This window comes from Amblyomma mixtum, chromosome 3 (assembly GCF_055824585.1).
Source record: "Amblyomma mixtum isolate Tamu chromosome 3, ASM5582458v1, whole genome shotgun sequence".
NCBI classification, from domain to species: domain Eukaryota; kingdom Metazoa; phylum Arthropoda; class Arachnida; order Ixodida; family Ixodidae; genus Amblyomma; species Amblyomma mixtum.
Genome location: NC_143014.1, coordinates 111605981 through 111631155, shown reverse-complemented (window position 1 = coordinate 111631155; position 25175 = coordinate 111605981). Strand labels below are relative to the sequence as shown.

The following is a 25175-nucleotide window of genomic DNA, read 5'->3' as shown; positions in this document are numbered from 1 at the left end:
ACGTCGCCCCGAACTTTCGCAACGATGAAAGTGGCTGCTGCGTTACAACAAAGCGCCGTCAAACACGTCATCCTTCACAGGCGATCTTTTGATGAAACGCAACATGGCCGCCGTCGAGCAACCGGGTGATGGCGAGTGGTTTTGCTCCACTTCGGCCTTTTTATTTTTTATTTTCTTCAAGGCTAAATATCGTCGCACAGTCGAGGCAACTGAAGCAAAACAGCGTAGAAGCTCTCGGCCTCTTCATCGGAGACGACGTCTAGCATGTACTCGAGAATTCCAAGCACTCTGGCGCTGTCATACGCGTGCGGAACAAGGGTGTTTTGAAGGTGACGACTGCGAAAAAGACGGAATTGGTTTTGTTAAAATGGAAGAACAGGGGTCGCTCAATAAAAAACAAGGCCAAAATTGATATCTAAATTGGGTGTGTGATCTATCATTGCACGCCAAGTATGGGAAGGCAGTCACCTCGAGATACCAGTGTATCGCGTTGGCTTTCTACGGAAGGTACAGAGACTGGAAAAACCATTACACAAAATAGGGCACCCTTGGCACGCTGCACGAAGCAAGAGATTTTCAGTTTCAAGATTTTCAGTAAGTGAAGGGGAGAAGCCCATTGATATTTGTTAGGCGACGCAGTGGCTCAGTGGTTATGGTGCTCGGCCGCTGACCCGAAAGGCGCGGGCTCAATACCGGCCGCGACAGTCTCATTTCGATGGAGGTGAAAATGTTAGAGGCCCGCATGTTGTGCGATGTCAACGCATGTTATATTCGCATGATAAACTGACTGAAGGCATCGCTAGCATGGAAGATTCCCGCTGCCTGGTACCAGCTTACGCTGCTGGTACCATACACGCACATTACATACATGCAAATGATGGAAACCAAAAACTGGCACGTCAATGAAATGGCACGTCAATAGGTGTCGCATATGCATATTGGCTTTGAATCAGGACATTACATTGCGCATGCAGAGCTGAAGCTTCAGAATCTGCGTGCTAGAGAAGCCAGCGATTGACATGCAACTCGTGCCAGGAAATTGTAACATCACTTAAGTTGATAGCTGGTCGCACTTGCACGAGTGGGAGCGAAACTGACCTAACGATTTTCTAGGGTCACAATCGGTGTGAGAAGTTATGGAGACATTTTTTCGCACCACTGGGTACAGGACGAAGTACGCTGCCCATCGTCATTCCCTAAAACCTGCTCAGGTTATACACATATTACCTCTTACCACATTCATGTTCGGTGTCCTTCCTCCGTTTATCCAACAGAAGGATTGGCTACAACATTTTGGTAGCTTTAGCGCTGTAGTCAAGCGCTGGCGCAATTCTAATGACCTGGAAAGGGCTCTATGCTGAGCAGCTAAAGATCAGCAAGGCCAGGTAATGAAATCTCGACGGATCGGCAGCCGTACAGTGTCTTTTCTTTTGGTTGTATCAAAACCCATTCTTCAGTGCAACCTCACCAGGACCTTCGGCGTAAGTCCGCTCCTAGGTGGTAGAAAGTGGGGTGACTGAAGACTGCATCATTTATACTAAGCTGACACCATAACGAGTTTGAAAGGGCGGAGGCGCTACAACTCGGCTGACCACTTCCTGGATACGCTCCTGTGCAAAAGCGCCACTGCGATGCAGTTTACAAAAGTGCTAAAAAAATAACACAATCTCAAGCGCTGCGCCGCAAATAAAGAAAACGAGTTTACAGCTGTTGAGTGCAGGTCCTGCAAGCATCCTGCACGGTGTTCGACCGGTTATAGAACTTGGGCGCTGTATTTTTCTAGCCTGGCAGCAAGTTCCAGGAGAAACAACGAAACGCCCTGCTTCTCAACAACAAAAGGAGGCTCGGTCTATTTCGCCAGCAAACAATGATTACAACTGTTATTTTTTTTGCACGTTTCAGACAGCATGCTCCAAATCCTTTCCCTGTTTAAGTTTAACGTTCGAAAGCCACTCAGACCATGAGGGACAACTCCAAATAGATTTTCTTCACGAAGATCAGGCACTCAATAGCAGATTATGCACTACCCTCACTCATTGCCCACCGAAAGCTAGAAGTTTCGGTATGTCTGGAAATGTGATCCTTGCTCACGCGAACACCTCACCATACATTGCACTCCCGCAGAAGTAGTTCTATTCACTTTTCTGTGGGCGACCACTCGTTGTACTGGCCAAATCTTACGCCATCAAGCTCATGTCTGCTCCCAAACTCTATCAAGAGGTAGATTATGTTGGGACTAAAAAGGAAGAAAAAAGAAAAGCGACACTGTCGGACGTTTATGTTTCCATTAAGGATGGGTGGTGCACTGACACAGAGGAAAGTGTTTTCTTTTGTTTTCTTTTTATTAAGACCGACGCAACAGTTTGTATCGCACGTGTCCGGCTAGGAATAATTGTTGGGCGGTGGCTGTAGACTCGTAAAGGGACAACGCTACAAAGAGATAATAGAGTTCAGTTGTATCCCCTGTGTCCTTCTCGCGGTCAAGCCCAAACTTGTGCGACCATTCATCAGTGAAAATTATCTCGTTTTTACGTCCCATTTAAACTGCACGGGCGCTTTCGCATTTCGCCCCCATAGAAATGTACTGCCGCATTCAGGTCCCAGCTGATCATTCGCAGGATGCAGCAACTCGAGACCAATGCATGCTATAGGTATCGTCACAAAATTTAAGCTCATTGCGTTGCATTTTTTTTAGGTACATCTGGTAGCGAACGGATGTCCTAGATAAAAGACTTATATTCTCATTTTGGCAAGCTTCAAAGCATAGGCACAACGAGATGGCAAAAACCACAAATCCCAATCCAAGGGTGCGCCAATCGCAGAGTATGTAAATGCCAACTAAATGCAAAGCAGCAGGCTTGAAGACAAATCCATCACAATGGTCACGTTGTTGCAGCACCACAACCACCATCGTTCAGGGAAAATAGATCAAGCAACGGAGGCTGTCAGCAAGTGAGCACGCCGGCAGACTGCATGGGCGGCCCAGGAGTAAGCCACGCTCTTCTGCGCCCCCTGCACGCGGGAGCCCATGCCGTCTGCCAGTGCCGCTGCCGTTTTCTTTGTTGTTTTGTTTTTCAAGCTACGGCGCGGGCTGGCGGCCCGGGCCTTTCAACTGCGCCTTCAGAAATAGGAACCCTCCAGACCCGAAATAGCGTCCGCCCCGGGCAACCGCGGTTCGCCGCCGCTCCTCGACTTGGCTTTTTCGACCTGCACCGTCCGAACGCAGGCTGCGAAGCCTGAGGCCCGCTCTGATGCGAAAAACCTTTGCCCGCTAAGAACTCAAGAGCTCCGCCGCTTAGAAAGAAACGCCACCCGCCCTATCCGCTTGCCTCAGCAAGGCTGAGCTGGCCCGCCGTGCAACGCCGTCTCATTGCAGCGCACCACTGGGACGCGGCGCCATTCATCGAGAAGAAGTCGAGTGGCTGTATCGTGTGCTGTACTCGCTGCTGTGACATTCCGCTGCCGGCACCGCAACAAGCTCCTCACTGTGAACGTGTGGCTCTCATGGACGTCGGCCACAGCGACCGCCAGTTCATTCCGCACTAACGGCGCAGTTCAACGGCAATAGCTTGTAAACACTGGACGGTCAGCTACTTGGGCAATATTATACATTGACATTCTTCGAGCCATCAAGGCGTCGGAGGCGACGGCAACGACATATGAAATGCTGGGTCGCAATGACATCGACACGCGCGCTGCTGCGGCTGCCTGGGTCCGGACGATGAGGAGTGCAACCGAGCGTTTTCCGATACGTCAACGAAGACTGCGCCTCCTGTCGTCGGACGACCGTTAAGGAGATAACCTGCAATCGGGAGCTGCAAAGAAACTTTTCAGGAGGTACTACTTTGCAAAGCTTCTTCTTTACACAATGTGAATGTATACCATACGAGTTGGTGCAGCTTAATTTTAGGATAACGCATGCAATAGCAGATCTAACCCGCAAGTGAAGATGGCGACAGGACAAGCCTGGATTAGCGCCGTACGAACCAACGTGAAAGTCAAGGAGGCGAACGGAGAAACTCTTCGCCCGTTCCCTTCCTTCGCTTATGCGTTGGTTTTGTTTCCCTTATCATCGTATGAACTAAAGTAGACTAACGCAAAGTCACGAATTCGCTTTAGCGTAGAGTAGCGGAGGTCCTGGATGTCTGCAAGCGTCGATCAGCGTGACCGCTGGCCCACGCTTCGTAGAAGTCCACATCATGTTGTTTGAAGCATTTTCAATTTCTAGAACGTACGTTACGTAACGGAGCTTATTGCTGGGCTAGTTGTTATTTTGACAATACATTCATCTCATTTACCGCAATGTACAGGACCAGAGCTGTGCGTAGCGACTGTGTTCGTCTTCTTCTTTTCTGTTGTTCTTTCCTTTGCGCTAAGATGGATGTGATGCGGCTTGCATAAGGGGACTAAGAGCAGCATAAGCTACTTGAAATTTTGTGTGCTGCTTTTTTTGCTGATTAAGGAAGTTGAAGCAGACGCTGATAGACTGATGACACAACGTGAGTCGCATGCATGTGTATACAGACAGGGCCGCCATTATCTTGCCAGGTGGAATGGCAAACACTTTGTAGTATCAAGAAGAGACCTGCCGTTGTCGCTTTCGATTCTTACACGTCTAAGGTTCCCTCACTACATCAAATACGCACTGACCTTTTACTTTATGAACGACATGGCGGAAGCTTTTTTCAGTAAAGCTATGTGTAAAATTGGTGCATTGAAAAGCTCACTTGTAGTCTTGACACCGTGTTTTCTGACGCAATTAAACTGTCAATATTTCACCGTTCATGCGAACAGCCCCAATTAACTGCGACCGCTGCTCTGCTTGCACTATCCAAACTGTCAAAATGCCTGACTGGTCACCTAGTAAACTTCTCTTTTCTTCACAATGAAAGGACAGTAGCATTTGTTGCCGCGATAGACACCCCTCCTCTTGGAGCACTGCGGTAAATAAACCTCATGAGGCCACTCAGACGGAACGTAAAGAAAAAAGCGCTGGAGATAAAGTCGTCAAATATCCAGATTGAGTAATAGTGGGAGAAATGTAACTGCGCATTATTCTCTCAGAGAAAGACTTTGAGTCTTAATTATTTATGGAGTTGGAAACTATCGAAAAACTTTTATAGTAATAGGAAATCAAAGTGTTCCCATCAATTGTCAATAACCAGTGAAAGCTTAATAATGTCCTTCCAAGACGTCTACGCTCCCACCTGTTATGCCACTGCAAGTTCAAAAACAACAGCTCAGCACATATCGAATGCTCCGAAATAAAAAATATTGATCACCGGTAGACTAATTTTAGGTTCTCAACAAACCTTGAATTTATAAACTAATATTTGCGTTCAGGGCGTCAGTGAGTTTTGTATCAGCGAAACCAGAAGAACGCATCGCAGTATACACAAAACAAAGAAACTCTAATAACATCTGATTATTTGAATGACTCCGCGCAACAAGATCTGAATTCAAAATAAGATCTCAGATTCTTTATTTTTTACTTTACAGAAGGGTTTGGGCGCGAGTGGCCCGCGCGCTTCGAGCGTCTCTAGCATGTGTTGTTATTTGTCTCTAGGTATGTTCTTTTATTTGTTTGTAGGCCTTCTCTCCGCGGCATTACTTTTTAAACCGTCAGTGTTATAAACCAAAATTGTAGTCACTACACAGGCAATAGCTCACAATGATGCTATGAGAATTGTTCCAAGTATAGCCAACTTATCACGGTAGCTTGCAGCTCACCCAATAGCACATAGTGTCAGATGTGGTCAGTAATTTGGTGTCTTCGGAACTCTGCCATGATCATTACTCACCTGTATGAAACTATTGAAATGTGCACAGGTGACAAGTTCGTCAAATTTTGGACGAAGTAAAAATGAAGGAAGCGGAAGGAAACGAGTTCCTGCAAAATTTTGCTTAAAACTTCGAGACACTTCGGCGTTAACATTTGACTTTCTTCGCCGAACATCCGAGATGACTACATTAAGCCGAATCTTTTGAGAAGTCTGAACATTTTAAAGGAGGCCTTGTTCACTGAACATGCCAAACCTGGTTGGCCTATTGGCAGTCGCTGACGTGTAGTTGGTTGGTGATATGTTGAATGAATGCCAACGAACGAGGACTACATTAACGGGGCAATGCCGTAATTCGCGTAAAATGTCATTCGGCTGTACGAGTATATGATGAAGCGACAATCAGTTGGACAGCGTTTCATAAGATGGGACGTGTCTTTAGTGTCGACGTTAAATTTTTGCGTCGTCTCTTGAGTAACGTTGAGAAACGGCAGTGTGTCAAAGTCAGTCATACTCAACTTTCTCGAGCAAGGAGTGATGAAAACTACTTTTAAAAAACTAAAACTGAAGATTGAGACATGGTTTCATGGCTATGACACTGGAACCATGATGCAAGCGGTTTTTCCGAGCATATTTTGTTCTCGGTTTGTCAAAATCTGATGAAAGCTTTCCACGCGTGCTAAGCTGAGCCGTTTCAACTCAGTGACAAATGATCGTGGCAGAGCGGCAAAAATAGCAGCTTTCTTACGAGACGTGCCCAGAGAGCTGAGACTTCCATTCGGCATGGTGTTTCAAAAACCTCATTTCTATTTGAGCGCCCCTCATGCGGCAAAAAAAAAAGAGCGTAAGCTGCCCCCGCAGAACGAATATAAAAATTGTCGGCCAGTATTTTCAGTAGCACTCGGATTTTATCGAAACGCCTGATTTTTTAAACCATTGAAGGGGAGAAGGCCTCATATGCTTACCTAAAAGAACAGCGCTAGGAACAAGACAAAGGACGAAGGACGATTCTGCCCAAATGCCTGCCTGTTTGGATGAGCCATAAAGTACGACTTTTCCGGTTAACTCACTGATGAGCTCGAAGGCTAAACGTTTCGCAGAAATACATTAGTACATATCTGCTTTCTTCCTCTTTTTAGGCAATAATAGCATTTTTGATTGCAAATCTTTCGTCTTACTTTCTCTGCTTGCGATCGACAGACGCGTAAATATTAGGCAGCTTACCACGCTGATCGACTGCCTAAAGGGCTAAAGACACAAAGACCTAAGACCTCTCCTGCACTGGGACTAACACAGAAGACACAGTCTGAGGAAAGGCCCCACGTGTTCGTGAACTTTAGTACGAATCGCAATTGAACAGTGAGAGTACAGGAACAAAGAACTCTGCCACGAATCGGCAAAGTCACAAAGCGCGTAGTTAGCTTTCGAGTATTCGCACTCTTACATTCCTTATACAACTCCCTGCTACAAAAAATAACAAGTAATCATTTCAGAAATGCCCAGGTAGGACTGCAGCGTGCCTGAGAAATAAGCCTTTGGTGCAATGAAACTAGTCTGTGTTCTGTTGTATTGTTTAACCGGGTACTGCTCGACTTCATCCTTAAGTTAATATTCTTCTAAACAGACTAGGAGTGAAAGTTGATAGAAGTATGATCACGAAGCTTAGACTATTAACATCTAACTGTGGTGACCTTTCCGAAACGGCTTTTGGGCTGCTGTTACTTTCCGCACGGTAACTCAGTTCAGCTGCTCCCAATAGCTAAATACGTTGCTAAAAATAATATCCGAGTATCAATCGTGTTTAACCCGTCTGTTCGAGGAGCAGAAGTTGGCAGGAGCCGTGCTTTACCTGAAAACGAAGAGCTTTACAGAAAGAGTTCTAGCTGGTCCTGCAGTCGCGGTATTCCCGACACCAACCCAGCCAACTGCTGATTGCATTAGAAAAAGGACTGCATCGCCAAACTTCATCTACATTATTCAGAAGTTCTCTGCGTGAAACAGCGTCATATTTGAAGTTGTAATAAAAATGCAGAAATCATGTTTTTTTTTTCTGCTAGTTACGAGACAGCCTTCAAGTCCCAGCGTTGCAAAATATTCAGCAAGAGCTGAAATTGCTTCTTCACGGCACGGGTTGTGCCGAATTCACTTCTTGGTTTTTACCGCTTACCTAATTTAAAGCTAGACAGACATCGCTGAGTTCTTCCACGCATTAGCCTTCCCTTTAACGTATCTGACCGTTATATTCTTTTCCTTGTCGCAATAAAATGAAATTCCAAACTATGGACAATTTATATGGAGTCACATGACTGAAACCTCTGGAACGATAGCCAAAGAGATAGACTATGTAGCTTAACACCACTCCAGTGCGAAGTAAATTATGCGACAGCCGTGAAACCCTATGTGATAAAAAAACAGAGTACAGGGCGGTGAGGCAATATATCATACAAACCAGATTAAAATTACTGTAAACTGCGAAACACCTCCAAACAAAAGTTTTTTTGAATTTAAAAATCCCGACATTTCGGAACCGGCGCGGCTCTTTCTTCAAGGGTGACAGGGGCCGTTAGCTTGCGGATTTAAGTACATGGTGGGGTGGAAAGAAGGAGTGCGGTGTTGTGAAGGGTGCGAGAGAGGTGGGAGAGGGGAGAGGAAGGAGGTTTACTATAAGTCATCAAACCCAACCAGAGAAGCAATTCTGCCGCAATGTTTAGTTTTCAGACGGCAATTTTTGACAAATTTTATTTCAATAGGTAAGTTCAAAATTTACGTGCCTGTAAGTTCAGTAGTTATTTCACTGTATAAGTCAGAGCAGTTTGTGGACTAAATTTTCGCTTGGTTAGTCCCTGCCGTTGTGAAAGGGTAAAGAAAGTAAGCCCGTGGAAATTTAGAAACTGGCATTCATGCAAAACTATTCGCAATTATATATCAGCAGTAAGGCTTAATAGTTACATATTCGTTTTATGACATCAACTAAACTTTTCTGAGCCGCATATCTGCTAGTGTGCGAGAGGGAAAAAGTGTGATTATTCGTAACACTCCTCCTTTGTCATAGTAACAAGTGAAGTCCCAAAGTTTGGGTGATGTCATATAAATGTTATATGCTAGAGTCCCGGATTCTATGAGGTAACTGGTATGACAATTAAAGAGTGACTAGTGCATTACACGAATAATATGTCGCGAAAAACATGGCGCGCACAGAAAAACGCAAAATAGCCGAAACCAACCCTATTAAGAACAAAATATAGATGCTCTTGCCAACGCAGATCCTGATCGAAAACATGGCAGACGCAACACGCTAAATCTTTTGGTTTTTAGAAAAGTAAGTTGCAATTCGTGGCATTCTTACAGTAGTGAGTGACTATCGATACTGCGTTATCTATACTAGAATTTTGACGTACTTTAGACCAAGGAAAGGTGATTCTTGCGAGCAGTTCAATAATTACGCTGTTGTGTAATGCTTCAGCGAGCTATACTAAGCATTATGGGATTACCGTCTGTATACTCCAAAGTTGTAGAAGAGTACAAGAAAAGTCACCTAGATAAAAAAATTTAGACAGGCTCCAAAACAAGTAACTGTGATACATCGCATTCATTCTTTTTTTAATTTTGCTTGTTAATTATTGATCAGTGCGTTTTGTTTGCGCGATGGAAACTAACTAAATATAAATTGAAGCAAATGTAGAAAAGCCATAACTTCCTCATTTTCGCAGCTGCATGCATGGAACGGCAAACTGTATCAGACATTTTTTCTGCCTCAAGAAATTACTACAACTGCCATATTGTTACCGTGTGCACCTGAGTTTAGAAGCTGTAATAGAGTTATCATGGCTGTCGGCGCAGATCTCTTCAAACAAACCGCGCTTTTGTGCGCACACTATTTTGTTTCCATTTTGGAAATAGAAGGTTCATTATACTGCACTTGTTTTGTCGAGAACAGGTCTTATATGACCCTCAGTGAACAAAAACTGCTACAGTCTTTATAAGGTCACCATGTTTACAAATTAGAAACACTTTTTATATTAGCATGTCAGATTAACTAGCAGTAGCAAATGACTGGTTAAATGCGTCACAAAACAGACTGTAGAGAATGTCAGTATTAGCTTGCACCAGGTTGTTTGCAGTGTCATCATTGCCAAATGCTTTACTAACATATGGGTCAGCAGCCGAGCGCCATAACCACAGAGCCACTGCGGCGGGCGCTAGATAGTTTAGAACGAGCAATTAAAGTGTGAAATTAGCTTGACATTATATATATATATATATATATATATATATATATATATATATATATATATATATATATATATATATATATATATATAGTGGCAGGTTTTTTATTTTCTTCTGCTTTTCTAATCAATTAGCTTTAAGCGATAACATATTCAGTAATATTATAAATTGATCAACACCACAAAATAAATAAATAAACTAAAAAAAAACCCTGTGCCCCTTGGTTTCTGTGGCTTTTGGCTTCTCTCATATATATATATATATATATATATATATATATATATATATATATATATATATATATATATATACACACACTCTCTTTCCGCAACAATGACAGTAAAATCTCTGGCGCTCACCTCTTTTCGACCAGATTAGGTTTTCTCTCTCCCCCTACTTTTTCACCTTTCTCTTTTCTCTCGCAATAAATCCAAAGCAGGCGCGATGAAATAAGTTTAATGCACGGCGAAGTGCCAAAGCGCTGTGCACACCTACCGTACTTATTTCTGGGGGGTGATGCACCAAATGTTTGCGTGCTTAATGTACGGTTTTCAACCCACGCAGTGAAGGGGAAACAACGAACTTGAGATCACAGCATATACAAGGCCCAATCGACGCCAGTACAAAGCAGGTGGGGGCCCTTTTTTTAGCAGCATAGAGTGGCAGGAATAATTTTTCTAAATTGCGCGGAAATGTGGTCACGTGCTACTCTCATTCAGTGATGCGTTCAGGTATGCATGTTATCTGCCGTGACGGCTGAGTTTTCATGGAGGAGAAAAGCAAAAGCGCCGATGTGCTGTGTGATGTAAGACTAGCTGCCATCGACTTCAACGATCTTACCGCAGACATCATCCTTCCTCTCTAACCTCAGCCACTTCAAAGCCGCTATCTAACGACTTTTATGTTAATTATGTCTAGCCCACCCGTCATGTAAAGGCCCACCCCCCTGGGGTCTTTGAGGCATTGGAAATAAAAAAATAAATATCAGCCGAAATTAAGAAGCAGTAGATGGTCTAAATTAACCCACAACCCTTCATTACGGCGTCTCTCATTGCCCATGTGCTGCGTTGAGACGTTAAACACCACATACCACCACCAACTGCACAACCGGCGAAGTTTGTTGCATGAGCTTTGAGGCTGAACATATCCGAACGCTGCAGTTTAGAATAATGATTGATTTGAGCTCAACAAAATTCAGCGCGAAAATTAAGAGAGAAAAGAAAATTGCTTCCGAAATGATCGCGCACAGTCGCATCCAAAATCAACATTTTTGTGTTTCGAGTGCGATAAAACCGAGGCATGAACACTAAGTGCGCTACGGCTGGTCAAGAACGAGCTATAAGACCCTGAATATGAGGCGTCTGGGGTGGCTTATCTTCAGGCATCGTAAAGAAGAGCGGAAGGCTGGGACGCTGGTGTTTCAGCCGAAGTTGCTGTCCATCGTCAGATTCGCGACCCGCTTTCTGCTGCCACGCGTCTCGCTGCCGAATTCCGGCAGGCGGAGCGAGCAGCTGCAGCAGTGGCTGCTGGTTCTGAGGTCCATCGCCTAAAAGCGCACTCAGATGCACGTCACCTATACTTCTCTTTCTATACGATAGCATGTCCTTCGTCTTCGGCAATGGGAGTGTGCATACTCGCCCCGTACATGGGCGATGGGCGAACGTCTTGCCGCCTGTTGCTTACGCTCAGATGCAGTGGCGCCAGGAACACCAGTCGACGTAAACACTAGCGCGCGAGCGTGCACTGCACGCCACGAAGATTGCTCGCTGAGCAGGCGCGCCCGACCCCTCATACGTCCAGCTTGGCCGGAAATGAGGTTCGGCAGGCAAGCTAAGCGCTGCGCGGCGTTCGCCGAGTGCACGATGTTAGTATGGTGCTGTCAAAAAAAAATAAATAATAAGGCTCGACACTATCTAGAGGCCAGGTTTAGACATAGAAGCCCCTTAATATTTGCAAGGAAACCTCACTCGCGGGAAGCGACCGAAAATCTCAGTTTCATTAACCAGTGAGCGCAAGCTCGCCATGGCTTGGTAGGAATGAGCTGGCGCAAACACGTGAATGTGGATATTTCAGAGCAAAGAGTCAAGAGACATAAGCTTCACATCGCGACATATCTCGCGGAAAAACAAGTCACGCATTGCCGCCTGCAATGTCTTTGAGTGCGGTCCCCTGCACGCGATATAGTAGTGGCGCAGATGAGGCTGCCTTGAGCCGCCGCGGTGGCTCAGTGGTTACGGCACTCGGCTGCTGACCCGAAAGACGCAGGTTCGACCCCGGCCGCGGCGGTTGAATTTCTTTGGAGGAGAAATTCTAGAGGCCCGTGTACTGTGCGATGTCAGTGCACGTTAAAGAACCCCAAGTGGTCGGAATTTCCGGAGCCCTTCACTACGGCGTCTCTCATAGCCTTAGTCGCTTTGGGACGTTAAACCCCATAAACCAAACCAAACCTTCAATCAGCCTCTACCTACGCTATGCTTGAAAGCAGTAGCTCCTTATACTTAGTGGCACAAGCGGAGACATTTATTTTTATTTATTTTTGTTCGTCCCCACATAGTATTTATTGGAAAGCGGTGGGTGCCCGTGTAGGCAGCGGGTAGGACAAGAAGAAAATAAACTTGTTGAAACAAATGAAAATAAAAAGAAAGAAAGAAAATAAAAATCAGAATTTTATTTCTACCCTGCGAATGAGGTGGACACCGGTAGCTGACATGTCCGCTATTCTTATGTGCCAATGTATACCTTCAGCTCACCGCGCTAGCCTCTCCGCCTGCAAACCTGACGAAACTAGCGTTTCTTTGAACTTAAATAAGGCACCTTCAGAGGTTTCTTGTCGTTTTCAGTTGATGATCGCATAATATTCCTCAGATTTCGCTCACTTCGTTGCAGCATTGTTTTTCCAAGTGACGACTTAGGTAGTAACGAGAAAAAGCTGTAAAACGAAGTATTAAGAGGCCGGAGGCGTTGCTCCGCGTGACGCAGCGATGACGTCAAAAATATAATTACAAAAGATCTCGCACGCACGCTAAATGGGTTTGATGGAGATTTGGAACAGGACTATAAGTTCATGAAATGTGGGAAATGACCGGATACAAAGCTTAAAATTTTTATTCAGCAGGAGAGAGGCAAATATTGGCTGCAGAATAATGCCTGTAACGTCACAGATGCAGCTATAAATCTGAACGGCGCAACGAACACGGACACAGAAAATACAGGGTGGATAGAAAGTGCGCCTACTGCCAGCGGAGTTTGTTGCGGAAAACACCATCTTTTTATACACCAGTAGATTACCACAGCCAGAACAACGTAGCAGAAAAAAAAAATACAGAATAACCATAAAATGGCCGATTATGAGGTTCTACATGTGTCGGTCTGAAAAAACACAGTTCCTGGTTGCTGAGTGTGACCGACGACGTGCTAATGCGCATGGACCCAGCTTTCTGGATATGATTTCCCTTTCGACCCGGTCCTTGCCTTTGCCGATAAAAATTGCCTTTTCAAGCACTGGTTCACATCCTTCACCCTCTTTGCAGTGACCTGTAAGGCTCCCCCTTGCATTGCTTTTCAGTGACCATTGGTGTTCGCTCGCTTTCTCATTGAAACAACGGCCGCTGTGGCCGATGTAGACATGCCCGCATTTGAGCGGTATCTCGTAGATGACCTCAGTTTGGCAGTAAGTACACCGCAGCCCATGCTTGGTAGCGCATCTGGGTGGTCGTCTGGACATCATGGAGCACATCTTTGCAAGCTTGCATGGTGCAGACAAAACCACGTTCACTACATATCGACTGCCTATCTTCTTCATGTTGTGCGCCATTTTGTGCATGTAAGCGATTACCGCCACAGGCCTCTTGTCTCTCTGCTTTCTTGGCAGTTCCCCACTAGACGAGAGTTTCATTTTTTTAAGCAAAATTTCGCATACGCTGGTTATCAAGAGGCGCGTGTAGCCAGCGTTATCCAGTCGCTGAAGCTCCTTGTCGAGGCCAGCCTGTGCACAGTGTTCGCAGGATTTCGAGAGAGCTGCGTGTAAGCGCGTCATGGCGATGCTTAGCTTCGTTTCACCAGTTTAAAATGGGCACTGCTTAACGGCATGAAGCTTTTCTTGGACCTGGGGTTGTGCACCCAACACACATGATCTTTACTAGAGATGTCAAACTGAACATCCAGAAACTGGAAAAGGTGGTGTTTTCCGCAATAAACAGTTCGTAGTAGGCGCTCTTTCTATCCACACTGTGTTGCCTGTGTTCGTGCCCTTTGCGGCGTTCAAATTTAGAACACTAACCAATTAGCCCTTCAGATGCAGCGTTGCCCGTAGAAATCACCTGAGCTGAGCTCCCGAAGACGGGATTTTTTAAAGTTGATTTGCACAATGAATAAACGGCACGCTGCTTTATAATAACCAACTCTCGCCGCAGTGGCTCAGTGGTTAAAGCGCTCGGCTACTGAGCCGGAGTGCCCGATTTCGATCCCGGCTGCAGCGGCTTTGCTTCAATGGAGACGAAACACGAAAGGCGCCCGTGTGTTGTGCGATGCCAGTGAACGCTAAAGATCTCTAGGTGGTCGAAATTATTCCGGAGCCCTCCATAGCAGCGTGTGTTTCTCTCTTTCTTCTTTCACTTCCACCTTCCTCCCTTTCCTCACGGCGTTCCTCAAAAACCACAAATTCGTAACCAGGGTTAACGATTAGGACGAACAGAAGTGCATACAGGAGAAGTTGTAGTCAAACACGTGGCTCTCGAAAAAAACCTCCGGAGTTGGCCTGTAGCCATGAGTACCGACCTCGCTCCCCCGGCGCGTCGCAAGATCGCGGAGCTTCGCCTTCTAGTGAGCTTAAACAATTACGCTTAGCCCACACGACGTATCCCTAGACCCAGGCACGCTAGCGCTCCTCTGAGCTCGCCTGAACATTCCGAGCTCACATCACAGACGCGTCGCAAGAGGGAGTATCGTAACGTTGTAAGTGCGACAGCATTAACCAGGAAAAAATCTGGAAGAAGAAGCGGCGTAAAGTGTCAGCGTTCGTCATTAAATTCGCTGATTGGCTGGAGGGGTGTGGCGTCATCAGGGTTTAATGCGAAAGCCACAACAATGATTTCGAACACTGCAGAAAAGGTTGCGCGTGGCTGGGATCATACGATATAAACGTCGCATCTCGCGTTACAGACGACGTGGTATAGCTGCGTGCAGGAAGCTTTGAGCATAAGCAAACTAAGTTTTTTTTTTATTTGATACCTCTAAGGCCCCTGGTATGGGGCATTACATGAGGCTGAGTTACATTACATGAGTTACTAACATTCGCGGCAGTATGACACCAAAGTGCGCACAAGAACCGCCAAAACAATAAAATAATAAAAAAGAATGACAAAGAATAACAAAAAGAAAAGTAACGAAAAAATTATGGTATCGCATTCTCAACACTCAGTGGAATTAGGCGCCCTCCAAATTTTTTCCCTGAGAAAAACCGAACGGCGTAGCGTCGAGGTACAGTGCAGCATGGCGTTCCTCAATACATCAACGACCATGTCCAGCACACCATCGCACTTAACGCCCGGGAAGTCAACAGAACCTTGCAGAAGTGCCCTGGTAGCATCACTTCGCTGCAGTGGCAGGCCGTGGCACTCTCTCATACTGGCCGCCCAGCGCAGCTTGCCATTTTCACATATCACTACACTTCACCTTCACACCACTCCTCTGAATTTTTTCATACCGGAGACAATTCTGGCCCTATCCAAGCCGCCAACTGTGCCCATACAGGCAGCTGTAATGGCTGCTTAGGGACGAAAATAAGGAAGGAAGGAATACACCCTGGCTGCCTGAACAAAACTGTGCGTGAATAATTATGTGAGCACAATACCTAAACCACGAGCTGGGGTGCCATAAAAACTAATCTGCAAAGGTCAGCCAACCTTGACGCGCTCAAGATGTTTAAAAGTTTCAAAATCTTTCGGCTATTCCGGTCTAATGTGTAGTTAGGCAAGCAGACACTCGTGGTGCTTCGAACTTGCTCGCAGTGTTGTAACACCATGCCCCTCGGAAGAGATTTCCTGTAGGTACTCTCGATTACGCATGAAATATGAACATTCTTCACTGCTGCCGAGAGCTCGCAAGCCTCTAAGGCGGACGATCATCTCTCTGTGTTGCGCAACAAACGCCCACTAGGCGCATATCTCCCCCTCAGTCCGCGAAGGAGCGCAGACTCGGAGCGTGACAAGCTCGAACGCTTCGTGTCGCAATCCGTTCTTGCCACGCTGGGAAGACTGGTCCAACTCACTGACGACCGTTATTTCGCCACGCTCGCTCCTTAGCCGCTAGACCCGCGGTTCAAGGCCTCTTCCAACGAACAGAGCTGATGCTCCCGCTGCCCCACTGAAGCGGCCGTACCAGCGCCGGGCCGAGGCAGAGCATCGCACGAAGCGAATGAACTGGAGCACGCGGCTCTTTCGGCACCGGAGCCGCATCCCGCGGCCATCGCTCTGCCGCTGACGGCCATAAAGCTGCCGAGTACACATTACCAGCGTTAAAAACGGAGGGACGGCGGGTTGCCTGCGGCGTGGCTTCGATCCGGGCAAGCGGGAAGCCAAACATTGGCAGCGAGCATTGTGTGTATGCGTAGGGCCTGTAGGCAAGGCAGACTGAGTAAACAGACGAGCATATTTTCGGCTATACCGGCGGCGATTCTCTTAGCGCATGCTCATAGCCGCAACGGGACCTAGAAGAAAAACGCGGCGCTGGCCCAGCAGACAAAGCGATGCCCCCAAGAACGGCCGCTCTCGGGGCGCGCAGTGGGTACGCCGCCGCCAGCGTCAACAAACAGTGCGCGCCTTTCGGGGCGTCGGTCTGGCTGCGCAGGTTGCCGAAACACGACCGTGTACGCCGCGCTATCCGAGCCCCGTAAGCGCCGATGAAAGGCTCCTCTGGAGCACCGCGATCTCTCCTCGCCGCTAAAGGCATCGTTTACGCGCCCCTGGCTCCGAGCACGAAAGTTTTCCACGCCGGCACAAATACCTCGGCGCTTAGTTCTTGTTACTTGCGGGCTTGTTTCGGCCGTTTTTCTTTTTTTTTTTTTTTTGATGGGAGAAACTTTGGGATGGTTCTTTTATGGCTTCACCTGGCTTTCTTTAACATAACGCCACTTTGAGACGTGGCTGCGGTTCACAAAATCATCATAAGAGCTAAATTTTGGGTAAGAGTTCCGACATCGCCCTCGCATGCTCTGTAAGCGAAATGCAGTTTTACAGAAACACCTTTGTCATGTCTGGCGGGTGCGATTGGTTTTGTTACGACTCCCGTATGATATGGTCAGCAACGGCGTCGAAGGTGCGATGCTTCGAAGCAGCCCAAAAGCACGCGCAAGTTTAATCAGAAGCGGTATGCGTCAGAAGAAACCGCAATAGCGATGCCGAGTGCTTCAAGCGAGATGACGACGACTACGCTTTTGGCAGTGCGGCACAAAGCCGCCTAATGCCGCTAAAGGAGCGATCGACCACACATTTTAAAGATCAAGTGATATGTTAAGGAAAGGGGCCATTTTCGGAACGTGACCACACTTTTTCAAGATCAAGTTATATGCTAAAAAGGGGCCATTATCCGAACATTGGAGCTCTTCTTAATGTATAAACTTCACTTTAAGGTTTAGCAATCATCGGTCATGATCGGCGGCATCGGTATGTGCCATACAGTTTCTAAAGTGTGCGCACATTGTCGCATTGCTTGCCAGAGCTTCGAAGTGTGCCGAACGCGAGGGATGTATGGCAGTATTTTCAATATTCTCAAAGCGCCTGCTGTGCTGTGGGCATGCTTGTGGGGGCAAACGTCACACTCGGCGGCCCCGCGAACTATAAAGATCGGCAGCGCGTGGAAGCATTTGTTTGCTCCTTTGCGAGTGCTTCGTCGACGCATGCAGGTGTTGTTGATATGGTTTTCGTACAAAAATATTGGCGGCTTTTACGACAGACGCCCCACACTGCGGCCGCGCCACGATTCCGTCTACGGAGAACTAGCCCAACAAATTCGCGCTGCGTGCTGCTCGGGCTGCGTGGCAAGCACTTTCGGAAGGTCGACAGCATGCATCGCTGCGCGCATTTTTGTACCTCAACGAGATGGAAAGCTGGTAGGCTTCATTCCATTGCTTAAATTTTGCTAGCAGCCTGAAGAGAAGCCAGTTCTGGATGCAGAAAGTGCGGACTGGCAAACCAGTCACAGCGTCCATAGTCGTGTGTTCGCCGCATTTTAAGGGGGACAACTTCTTTATTCCAGATAGGGACTCGGTGTCATTACAGCTTTCTTTGGTTCTAATTGAACGACTAGGGTGATGATCGTGGCTGGTCGTTGTAAATGCGGTTACGATGCGACCGTAATGCTCGCACAATTGTACCTTGTCGTGACCCGAGCTGCAATCAAAGCACAGACATTTTATTTTTGCCTCTCTGCGTTTTATATTTTCGTACTGCTGTCTGTTCATTCTAAGCACATGTGTTTCACGGTCCGCAAAAGAAAACCGCAAAGCGGAGAGACCCGCGCTGACGCGCCTCCGAGGGCGCGCCTCGACTCGATGGTATCGAGTTCAGGCCGCAACGTAAAGACGTGAGCAGGCTTGCATCGGTGCGTTCTTGCGGTCCTCTGCGGAGCAAACGCCAAGAACTTTTACAGCGGGCACTGCGTTTCACGGGGAGTGCTCACGCTGAAGCGAAGCTTCGTTTAAATAAAAGCAAGGAACGAGCACATTGCCCATCTACACAGCCCATGCGCGCTATGGTTTGTGCCGCAGTACACTGCTCCTGCGCAACTGCACAACTCTCCTCGCGAATGTACACAGAAGGATGTTGCCCGTTTGAAGTGATGGCCACACGCAAACGATCGCGTGCGGTTCCGCTTGCACGGCTGACGTTTGCAAACACAGGCCGACGATCTCCAGTGTGTCATCGGTTCTGTGTTTTACACCGACTAACGCAAAGTGTTTAGCTAAAACTAGCTCTTCACATTCTCCTTCTATCTTCTCTCCGCCTTTCCTCTCGAATTGATTTCAGGTGTTTTTAGGTAGTTCAATGGGTAAAGTGCAAGTGTTATTCTATTGGTGCCTCATGAGCGAACAGATCTTACATTTTTGTTAACAACACTAAACATTTAGCAGCATTCATCCTTGTATTCAGCAAACGTCAGCTTTCAGCTGTGTAGCCGCACACGTTACGTGAAAAAAAAAATAAAAACAGCAACAGCAAGGACATATTGACATGGTGCGTTCGTCGTCGTCATTCTGCAGCGACCTCGAGCGCGCGGGGTTCGCGATGCGAGAAAGCATAAGTGACTGTACAGCGGATGCTGTCGCGTTTTTAGCTTCCCGACGTCTGCCGTCAACGCCCTGCGGTTCCTCTGATTCAGACGCCCAGAACGTGTGACATCTTGAACCATGCATGATATTACTTAGGTGGCGTAAAAAGCGTTTGCTTGAGTGCATACTGCAAGCGAAAATTGGTCCGAATAATTACTGGCTTTAAGGTAAGCCAAAAAATTAACCAATATCTTTGGAGATGTCGCTCACTTGTTGTTTCTATTACGTGAGAAGGTTGAATTTTTGGGCTAATGTTTGTTGTACGTTACTACAAAACTCGACGCGATTGGAGGATACTTGTAGGCAGTATCTCTGCACAGCGTCGTGCAAGCGTGCTCTACCCCCTCTCTTTTTTTTCATCGCTTTTAATTCCTATTCAGTCGCCGGCAAATATTTCCTGTGAATTTTTTCGCGCTGCAGTTTTCAATATTAGTATGTCGCTTGATTTCAAGTTAAAGACACTAGAGTTTTTTCCGTCCATTACCCGAGAGCATATTCAAAGAGCCAAAATAGAAGAACAAAGTGCTTGATCTGGAAGCGTCGGCAGGCTACTTTTGGCAGGGTCGGCTGCCAGCGGCTACAGTCACTGGAAAACTATGAGCTTCCGCGTTAACAATACAGTCAACCTGGGATGAAGTTTGCCGCGTCCATCGCAGCGTCGTAACACACACCTCAGCGAGAAGAGCGAGCATTCTTTAGGCGCACCTGCAGCGCTTTTCCATGTCACCTGCCGGAACTTACAGGAATGACCATCCGCGCTCTGTCGAATCCGTGCTCCGAGTGCGTCAGCTTACTGGGCTACGTGGTGAGCACCTATACTTCGTCTCACAGGATGTTTGCAGCACTACGGAAGGCATTGCTCTCTCGTCCAATCAGGGCTGCTGGAACACAAAAAATAGTCCCTAGAATATTTGAGCAGTGTAGGACTATTAATCAAACAATGAGCACAGCAACTGAAAACATAGTTTGGACTGGTAGATTTAGATGGCAACGAGTGCTTCAATCACTGGTGAAATTAACAGACAAAGTCCGTACGGACACAGCTCTGCGGAGGCGTGCTAGGAGGTAGTGATGCGTCGCCACGTTCCAACATGGCGTCGGCCGAGTCGGTTGTGTCGCTTGTGTGCTCTACACCGACAGTGCGCTCTTTTCCCAAGCAGGTGGTTTTAAATGTTCTTGGAGCACTTCGCGTAGAGCGCGGGGGCCGTTCAAGCACGAATGCGCTCATCAAGAGGACGGCAAAACTCACCCAGGTGAGCGAGCGAACGCTTTACCAGTGGAGAACGCAGACGTTGAAGGCGGGCCGAGTGTTGTCACCGAAGAAGCGTGCTGGCGGAAGAGGCCGCGAGCGGACGAAGAAGCTGGACGATTTTGACCTGAGAGTGTTGCGAAGGGTGGTGCACAGCTTTTTCCAGAGAGGGGAAATTCCAATTATCGCGAAAGGGATGGCGCATTTCGAAAAGGACGACACGCTACCGACCGTGTCCACAGCGACAATGCAGAGGATGCTGAAGAAACTTGGCTTCCGATACAAGAAGCGCTCTCGGAATGCGATGCTAACCGAAGCGACGCACATTGTGCAATGTCGCCGCCGGTACCTGCGCCAGATAGCGGAGCTGCGACGCTAGGGTAGACCTATTTTCTTCACCGACGAAACGTGGGTCAACGCCGGCCACACGTGAAGTCGAGTGTGGACTGACTGCGCCATCCAATCTGCACATCAAGCGCATCGATCCGGACTGTCGACCGGTCTACAAAACCCCAGTGGCAAAGGTGGCATGCTTACTGTGACGCATTGCGGAAGTGAGCAAGGTTTTGTCGAAGGCGCAGCGGAAGTTTTCCGATCTAAGAAAAACTCGGGCGATTACCACGAGGAAATGAACCGGAAACACTACGAAAACTGGTTCTCCCAGAAACTTCTCCCACTACTACCACCCTGCAGCGTTATAGTGATGGACAATGCGCCACATCATCCTGTAAAGCGGGATGAAGTGCCGCGGATGAGTAGCCTCAAAAAAGACATACAGGCTTGTCTGTCCGAAAAAGGTGTCGCGTGGAGCAGCGCCATGGTGAAGGCCGAGCTCATACAGTTTGTCAGCAATGTGAACACAGGTAGGGAGCGATACCGTGTGGACTGCATTGCTGAAGCTGCTGGCCATCTCGTTGTGCGCCTGCCACCCTACCACTGCTAACTGAACCCGATAGAGATTGTCTGGAGTGACGTCAAGGGTTTCGTGGTCGGTAAAAACAAGACATTTAAGCTCCAAGACGTGGAGCCTCTGTTTTGCCAGGGCATCACGCTGGTGACTTGAGAAATAGAAGAATTACGTGCAGCACATTATCAGTGAGGAAGATGTGAGGAGAAAACTGGACCACATCATCGACGATGTTGTTGACCAAGGACCGGCCATTGTTGTCAACCCGGAGGATGACACAGCCAGCAGTGCTGAATTCAGTTGTGATGAGGACGATGAGATGATCGAGCCCTTTTAACGTCCGTTGACTTTCGCTCAGCACATGGGCTTGTTTCGCATTTCGCCACCATCGACATTCGGCTGCCTCGGCACGCTGGAGTAAATAAATTTATATGCACATGACACGAACACTGAAAATTACTGTGACGTGATAACAGAGGAACTGATGAGAACAGGTCATGACAAAAAAAAAAGTGGGGCCAGTTCCTTTGGAGCGGGCGTCCGCCTGTCCAAAAAAAAAAACCAAAGAAAGAATAAAAAGACGTCAAACGCCACCTGCTAGAGAAAGAAAACTAACCATTAGGACGCCTTCTTTACATGAATGGAGCCACCCTGTCTCTGTTGGTGGGGCGACAGGCGCGTAGGAACGCGGTCATGTAGTGCGCGCCATGCTGATTGGACGAGAGAGCTCTACCTTTCGTAGTGCTGCAAACATCTCGTGAGACGGAGTATAGGCAAAGGTGTGGTTTCAGCCAAACGCGCGCCTCTAATCGTTCAGTATGGAGTGTCGCGTACATCGCGACCGAAGTGCCCCGCCGCGGCGGCTCAGTGGTTACGGCGCTCGGCTGCTGACCCAAAAGACGCGGGTTCGAACCCGGCCGCGGAGGCTGAATTTCGATGAAGGCGAAATTCTAGTGGCCCGTGTACTGTGCGATGCCAGTGCACGTTAAAGAACCCCAGGTGATCGAAATTTCCGGAGCCCTCCACTACGGCGTCCCTCATAGCCTGAGTCGCTTTGAGACGTTAAAAACCAAACCCAAGCGGCTGGTGGTACCAGTTTTATGTGCACTGCAGAACATTTGCAGCCCTCGCACCACCCACAGAGGCGCTGAGAAAAGCCACGTAACGGCTGCTTTCGAAAGTACGCTCGGGAGAGCGGTTGCCGCCCTTCGTAAGTCGCTAAGATCGCCAGCGTTGGCGGCCGCAATCTTTCGTTTTAAACAAGGTGTACCCTTTTAAACAATGTGTACCCTTGTTCTCTTGTTTAAAAGTGAGCCCGTTGCTAACGTTCCAGCCCACCGAGAAAAGACAATTCACATGTACACGCCTGGTGCGCCCCGCTGACGAAAGTAACTAAGGCCAGCTTCGAAGTGAACTTCGGATGCGCTAGGTTTGTTTTTCCGAGGAAAGACTCATTGACCGGTAGAATTCGGTATTCTGTGCTTTTTTTTTTCTTTTCTTTTTTAATTTTAACCTCGCCTCTACTCAGAAAGCGCTTTTCATGTGAGTATAATGTCGCGTGTTGACCCGAAGCGAATCATAGCGCAGGGGCCGGCCGCGAAAAACAGCATCAGCAGTAGAATTCGCTTTATCTTTCGTTAAAACGCGTAGTTGCGCCAAAAAATCGCCACGGTGTGAGAATAAAACACGATAATGAGAGCGCTTGGCTTCTGGTAAGCTCAGCCGTTGACAGATTGCAAATGTTTCAAGCAGACGGTCAAAGCTATCCAATGAAAGCACTCAGCAAGCATCGCACAGCCCAGAATACATGTATCGTACGCTCTAAGCTACGCGTAACAGTCGCTGACCGCTGTACCCCATGCTCACTAGGCCCATTTTTATTTTGCTGTCAGGACCCACGAAAAGTATCCAGAAAATCAGCACGAAGAACACGCAGCGTTGAAGTAGCACGCAAGTGGAGAAGCCTAAGCCTCTCCGCTTTCGTAAAGGACTAAGCGTGCAGTCTGAAATACGAAAGTCGCCCATGTACAGGCACAAGAGCTTCCAGCAAGAAAGGAATATTCGACTATTTGGTGTTGACTCGCGGCGTAGAAAAGTGCGAACAAAAGGGGACAGAGTAAGAACCGGGCAGGACGAGTACTTGTCTCGCCCGCTTCTTGTCCTCTGTCCATGTTTTTTCGCACTGTTTTCCGCCATGCAGATTTTCATTTTTTTAATGCGCGGTCTCGTTACAAGGAAATTTTATTTTCGCGCGGCACCCTTGTTTCGAAAGCTATTGGTGTTGCTTCTACATCGGGACTTTCTTGAACCCCTTCAAAGTCAGCACTTTTTCATTAAACAAAGACTACAGGAGCGTAAAATAAACTGTGCTGGAATTAGTTGTGGCGAAACATACTCCGGCACTGAATTCACGAGGCAGTTTGTGACACAGGTTCGCCCTGTGATTGGCAGGACCCGGGGCTCACCCTTTGTAACAGTCAGCAAAACAATAGCCTAGACGCTGGGCGATCACAAATCTATATTAATTACGAGCAGCTCTGCGACTTCGGTCAAAAATTTTACGAGAGTTTTGTCGGCATTTGCGGTACATTTCATGATAATGTGGGCACAAAAACGCAATGTAAGGCAATGAGGAAATAAACTGCTTTGAAAGCATGACCCAGAAAGCAGCGAAATTCTCTTTTAATGCTTACGTAAGTCATTTCGCAGAGGCTTTTAGTACTGAAAATGAAAAAAAAAAATCAATGTGCGTGGTCAAAATTATGCATTGAGTTGCCTCCCCCCCCACCCCAAAAAAAAAAAAAAAATTTTGCTCTCGGTGGTGTCGCCTGACCAAAAGCGAGCTCAATATCTTTGGCTCGCTAATCTCTCCTTTCTCTGCCCTCAGCTCTTTTTGGCGTCCACAACCTTCATTCAATGTATGCCGCCGTTTGCCGTACTCAAGAAAGCGCATACCAAACATGAGGACTTGGCGTGCTAATTATTAAAATAAATATGGCAGAAAAAGCATCTAAGGCAGATAAGAGCCACGTTGTCACTAGCCGTAGGTTTGAGCAGTTAAACAAGCGATATCAGTGTCTTAAACGGCCGAAATAAAACACAAAGCAGCCTAAAGTGATAAGCACTAAATTTAGCACAGAGCGCCTCTCGACACGAAACATTCACTGCTGCATTCTTCATGGAAACAAAAAAAGTTCAGACCACTCACAGTATGTGTCATATTTAGATGGAAGACGAGAAATGGTTGAACCGGCTCTTAAGGCGGAGAAAAGTAGGTTTTAGCACGAAGCAGGAGAGCGACTTCAGGCTCCTCCTCTCGAGATCTCTGCGGTTTTTGTTTGTTTTCTTTCACTTTGTGGTGACGCCTACTTTTCTCGAGTCAACTGCTGGTTTGGCCATTTCTCGTGTTCCTTCTGAGAATGACACATACTGTACTTTTACATTCTAGTGAACCGACCCATCCCATTCTCCTCCCTTTGGGATCAAGAACCGAACCTTCTAAATAAACATACCTTTATTAGCTCACTTTCTAGTTATTTGGGTTGACAAGGGGAAGGAAATGAGAGGCTTGTATCGCATGCATATAAAGGAGCCAACAGTAACCGAAACCAAGGAAAACATAGGGGAATTGATTTTCTTTATATGCAGTGTTGATCAACGGGAAATTAATAGAGTAATCATTTT

The 25175-nt window shown here is 47.1% G+C and overlaps 1 protein-coding gene across 3 annotated transcripts in view; it reads left to right on the top strand.

Annotated features, from left to right (window-relative positions):
- Positions 1-3153: 3153 nt before the first annotated feature.
- Positions 3154-25175, top strand: part of LOC149351413 (uncharacterized) — a 64375-nt gene continuing 42353 nt past the window's right edge. For all 3 annotated transcript variants that reach the window (XR_016290590.1, XM_089580743.1, XM_089580742.1), the window contains exon 1: positions 3154-3837. The gene's annotated coding sequence lies outside the window, so the exon portion shown is untranslated. The remainder of the gene's footprint in view (positions 3838-25175) is intronic.